Below are 5,120 nucleotides of genomic sequence, written 5' to 3'. Positions count from 1 at the left end.
TGGGCATTCCTGCAGGGGATCACTTGGTACCAGGGGTTCCCCTCAGTGCTATCCTATAGCAACCACAGAATTCAGACTATGTGCAGTAATAGGAGGACTAAAAGGGGGGACAAAAACAAAAAAGTTGTCAGGGGAGACTGGAAAATAAAGTATTGGATTGCTTCCAAAAGCACAGTTAGGTACTACACCTCATCCATATCTGGCCTGGATGACGTTAGATGAGATGAGCCAGATGGTAGGAGTTGAGAGGCCTTCGAAAAGTCCTTCCCTTTGAGTTATGCAGCCTGAATTGAGACTGACAAAGAAGGACTAGTGTAGGAACTTAGTGCAAATGACTGGGATAACAGGGACACGCATTGCTTCCTTTGTTCTAATATCGATCTTCTGCCTTCTCCTCCTAATTATTATGCTTTGTAGGAAGCCATCTGGCACCCATAGATGAGCCAAAATGTTCATAGACATCAAGAGTAAGATCCGTTTTGGTAACTATAGATGTAACTGGATTTTATTTATCCTACACTAGTCTCTGAGTACACCTAGTATAGAAGAGAGAAACATTTTTGTTTCTCCTGTTTTATTTTTCTCTAAGATATTTCACAATGTGTTCAAACGGATGAATGTCATTTGCATGGCAATAAATTTTTGTTTGGGATCTATGTTTAAAATTCATACTGTTATGATAGTATTATGCTTGATTTCTTCCATTACGATTTTGGAAAGCGTTATATAAGAAACAGGACTAACGGGAGGGAATGATACCTGGAGTGAAATGCCTTTATCGGAGGTTAGCTGCTGTTTGGATCTGAATGCTGAATACACAGCTGGAGTTCAAGGTTGTTCTTAAAGCAGAAAGGGTATGCTCTGGTCTGTATACTTGGGTAGAACTGGTAAATCTTTTATCTAGCTAGCCAGGTTCTCCCCTTACCTCCACCACATAGCAACCTCTCCTCCTTTGAGATTAATGAAATTTATCTTCACCAGCTAATCAAAATCCTGGTACCTATTGTCTACAGCCCTGCCTCTGGGTCTCACACCCCAACTAGGTCATTCCACTTCCTTCCAGAGTTCAGTTCATTATCTGCTTCACAATCTTACCCTCCTCCCCCAACTTCTGCCCTCATTCTATGGGACTTCCCTCTGCATGTGTCTGTCTGTCTGTCTATGTCTATGTGTCTATGGGTATAATTATTAATTTGTTTTTTTTTTCTCTCAAAAACCCTACCAACACAAAAACTACACTTGCCATGGATCTACCCCACTTCAGCCATACACAAAGACGGGCAAACTCATGGTACTGGTATCAGCCACAAACGCATGACTTCCGTATTCAAGAATTCTGAAATGTCCTTATCTTTCACCTCTCCCACCACCTTCCTTCACAAAACCCTACTCTTGTTCGACACCATGACCTTTACTTCCTCAGTTATCTCCCAAGCCATTTCCCTTGCACTGGTCACTGCATCTTGACCTCTTGGAGAACCAATTCAACTCTACATTCTTCTCTTCTCTTGAGTCCCTAGACCCAATCAGCCTTGAAATGCTCCCATCAAGCACTGCTGCAGAATGAAGGTGGAGAATATCTGGAAATCATTTTGACTGGGTCTACTTCAAATGAGTTACCCAACCTCAACTAACTCAGGTGAACCTTTGACCCTCTCTTATCAACTCACTCTTCCTGTCTCCATAGTGGCTCTTCCAAAGAATCCCTCCTCAACCCTCCCATGGCTCCGCCTCCTCTACCCTATCAGCTCAGAAGCTTGTTTCATATTTTACATAAAAATAGAAGCCATTCGCCATGATCTCCACCTTTTCCTGACTTTTTCATGGCCTATCCCACAGATGGTTTCTGCTATTATCTCTTCCTTTACAGCTATGTCACATGAAGAGAGAAGACCAACCTTCTACCTCCCCTCTAGATGGAGAAGGAAATGGCAAAGCACTCCCGTATCTTTGTCAAGAAAACCCCAAAAGTGGTCAGAAAGAGTTGGGCACAACTGAAAATGATTAAAGAACAACAAGCTTTATAATGTAATTTAAGGTTTGGAGGAATTATTACCCCTTTTCCATTAATCCTTACCATCTGTTCCCTTAGCATTCTCAATCCCATTTTTTTTTTAAAGTATTTGTGTTACTATTTTAACAAGGTTTTTTCTGAGGGGCCAACAATCACTTGAATCAAACACATATATCATTCATTTAGTTCAGGGTAAAAAAGTGGGCACCATGAACTACAGAGAAAATACCGCGAAGTAAAGATCAATAGACAGGGCCTCCACCTGTCTGAACATAAGCAATACATACACAGTTACCAGAGAGAGAAGCACCAACATCTTGGTGGTCAAAGTCAGGAGGATCCTTAGCTGCTTCCCAGTCTCATAAGGCCAAACAAACACTTCTAATGTATAAGCCACAAAACACAACCTTACCTCAGAGTATTTATACACTTTTCAGAGCTAGAGGACAGGACCCTTTGAACTAGTGTCTCATTAGAAATTTTTTTTATTATTTCCATATTATTATTTTTACTTTATTTTTAAAATTTATATTCAGTGTTTTACAATCACTACCACGTAACTTAGATTTTGTCCCCTCCCTCTCCCTTTTTCCCACCTTACCTCACCCCTCCTTCCTGAGACTGCATACAATTTTATGTAGGTTCTACTCATGCATTCCTATTTAGCACATTTACATCATACTCGTGTTGCATAGAGGAATTAAAATGAACGGGAGAAATCATATAACAAACCAAAACGTAATACAAAAGAAAATGTTCTGCTACATTCTGCGATTGAATTCCCTAGTTCTTTCTCTGGATGTGGAAGGCATTTTGCCTTGAAAGATCGCTGAGAAGTTTTTAAGTATTTGCACTGCAATGCAGTTCTAAGTCTATTAGAAAAAATTCTCGCACACTGTGGTTGCTGCTGTGTACAATGTTCTGATTCTGCACCTTTAATTCAACATCAGATCACATAAGTCTTCCTAGGCCTCTATGAAGTCTTCCTGTTCATCATTTCTTATAGCACAGTAGTATTCCATTATATTTTTGTATCATAATTTATTCAGTCGCTCCCCAATTGATGGACATCCCCTTGATTTCCAGTTTTTGAACACCACAATGAGTGCTGCTATTGAAATGGACAGACTGAGACAGGCACAGGCAAGAGTCAATTGAGAATTTGGGAGCGTCTTTATTAGCTGGCGACTGTCCACAAAAGTTGCAGCCCCGAACAAAGGTGTGTGTGCCTTTTAAGCATCTTAGCACTTCCTGGTACAGCCTTGCGGTTCCAATAGCACACATTTTTCACAGAACAGTTTTGACAGGGGTTCCTAGGTACTGCTAGGGAAGGGGGCACAACAGAGAGGGGGGCCCAAGCAGCTGCTAGGCAAAGGGGTACAACAGAGATGGGGGCCCAGGCAGCTGCTAGGCAAAAGGGTACAACAGAGAGGGGGCCCCAGGCAGCTGCTAGACAAAGGGGTACAACAGAGATGGGGGCCCAGGCAGCTGCTAGGCAAAGGGGTACAACAGAGAGGGTAGCCACTAACAGAAAGTGGCTACTAGGCCTAACCCTGCCTAGAAACTCAACAGACATTTTCTCAACCCAGGGGCTCTGGGGGGGGGGGGGGGGGCGGGGAATAATGTCCACTTCACTATAAATATTTTTGCACATGTGGGTCCCTTTCCCATTTTTATGATTTCTTAGGGATATACTCTTAGAAGAGGTCTTGCTGCCTCCAAGGGTATGCACATTTTTGTAGCCCTTTCGGCATAGTTCCAAATTGCTATCCAGAATGGTTGGATCAGCTCACAGCTCCACCAACAATGAATTAGTGTTCCAACTCTCCCACATTTTCTACAACATTTATCATCTCCCTGTTTTGTCACTTTAGACAATCTGACAGGTGTGATGTGGTATCTCAGAATTGTTTTGATTTGTATCTCTCTAATCTAAAGTGATGTAGAGCATTTTTCCATATGACTACAGATACCTTTAATTTCTTCCTCTGAAAAGTGCCTGTTCATATTATCTGACCATTTGTCAATTTAGGAATTTGTCAGCGTTTTAAAGTATAATTTGATAATTTAATGGGCATTGCATTGGAGGTATAAATTGACTTTGGTAGTACATCTAGGATCTGACTAATGTGAAAAGTGAAACTCACCCAGTTGGATGTCTTGGAATTTGCACTATTTGTAGATACAGTAATGTAAAATATGGTTAATTGGTCCCAGCCAATCACATATGCACTGCAAATTCACAGAGTGTGACCACTTCAGGAAATTCTTTCTTTGCGTTAATCTGGACCTAAGTTACATTGTCGTTTCTATTAGACTGGTACAGCTCTGGATGTGTATGGAAAGTTTCTCCAATTATTTAAACTTTTTCTTTGTTACTTCAAGGATTATTTTGTAATTGAATCACTACACGTCTATTCTGTGATTTGGCAGATTGATTTTCAGACATTTTATGCATCTTGAAGATATCTGGAATGGGATTTCTCTGTAATGGCCTCCTTTTTATTACTATTTAGAAATGCTGCTAATATTTGAGTTTTTATTGTGTAGACTACATCTTTGCTGAAGCTATTAATGGTCTCTATTTGTATCTTTGCTGATTCTCTAGGATTTTCCAAAGAAACTGTAATATCATCAGTTCACTGTTCTGGCTCAGCGAGAAATGATTGGCTCCTTTTCCTCACATGTTAAGGCAAAAGAAGGAGTCAGAATAACTATAAGGAGGACCTTTCCATTGCATGTCATCATGCCTTTCTATAAGAAGTCTCTCCAGCCTTTCCCACATGTACTGACAGCAGGCAGAACATGCTGCCTTAAGTTTTTGGAAGGAGTTGCCACTGGCTACCAACCTAGTACACTAAGATGGTAAGTTAAGAACAATTGGTTTTTAAAGTTCCATATCCATATCTCCTCCAATTGTGGTTATTAAGTCATTTTTCAGTCATATCTAACTTCCATGACCCATTTCTGGTTTTCTTCAGTGAGATAATAGAGTAGTTTTCCATTTCGTTCTCCAACATGTATGTATATATATACATATATATATGTATATATATATATAACATATATATATATGCATGTGTATATGCATGTTTGTGTGTGAGTG

At 40.3% G+C, this 5,120-nt stretch overlaps 1 long non-coding RNA gene across 1 annotated transcript; it reads left to right on the top strand.

Moving 5' to 3' along the window:
- Positions 1-852: 852 nt before the first annotated feature.
- LOC140515410 (uncharacterized) lies at positions 853-3,192 on the top strand. The gene is made up of 3 exons (XR_011971015.1): positions 853-1,639; positions 1,871-2,038; positions 3,101-3,192. It is a non-coding gene; the product is annotated as an uncharacterized lncRNA (long non-coding RNA).
- The last annotated feature ends 1,928 nt before the right edge of the window (positions 3,193-5,120 follow it).

This window comes from Notamacropus eugenii, chromosome X (genome assembly GCF_028372415.1).
Source record: "Notamacropus eugenii isolate mMacEug1 chromosome X, mMacEug1.pri_v2, whole genome shotgun sequence".
Taxonomy (NCBI): Eukaryota; Metazoa; Chordata; class Mammalia; order Diprotodontia; family Macropodidae; genus Notamacropus; species Notamacropus eugenii.
This window is presented reverse-complemented; position numbering and strand designations above follow the sequence as displayed.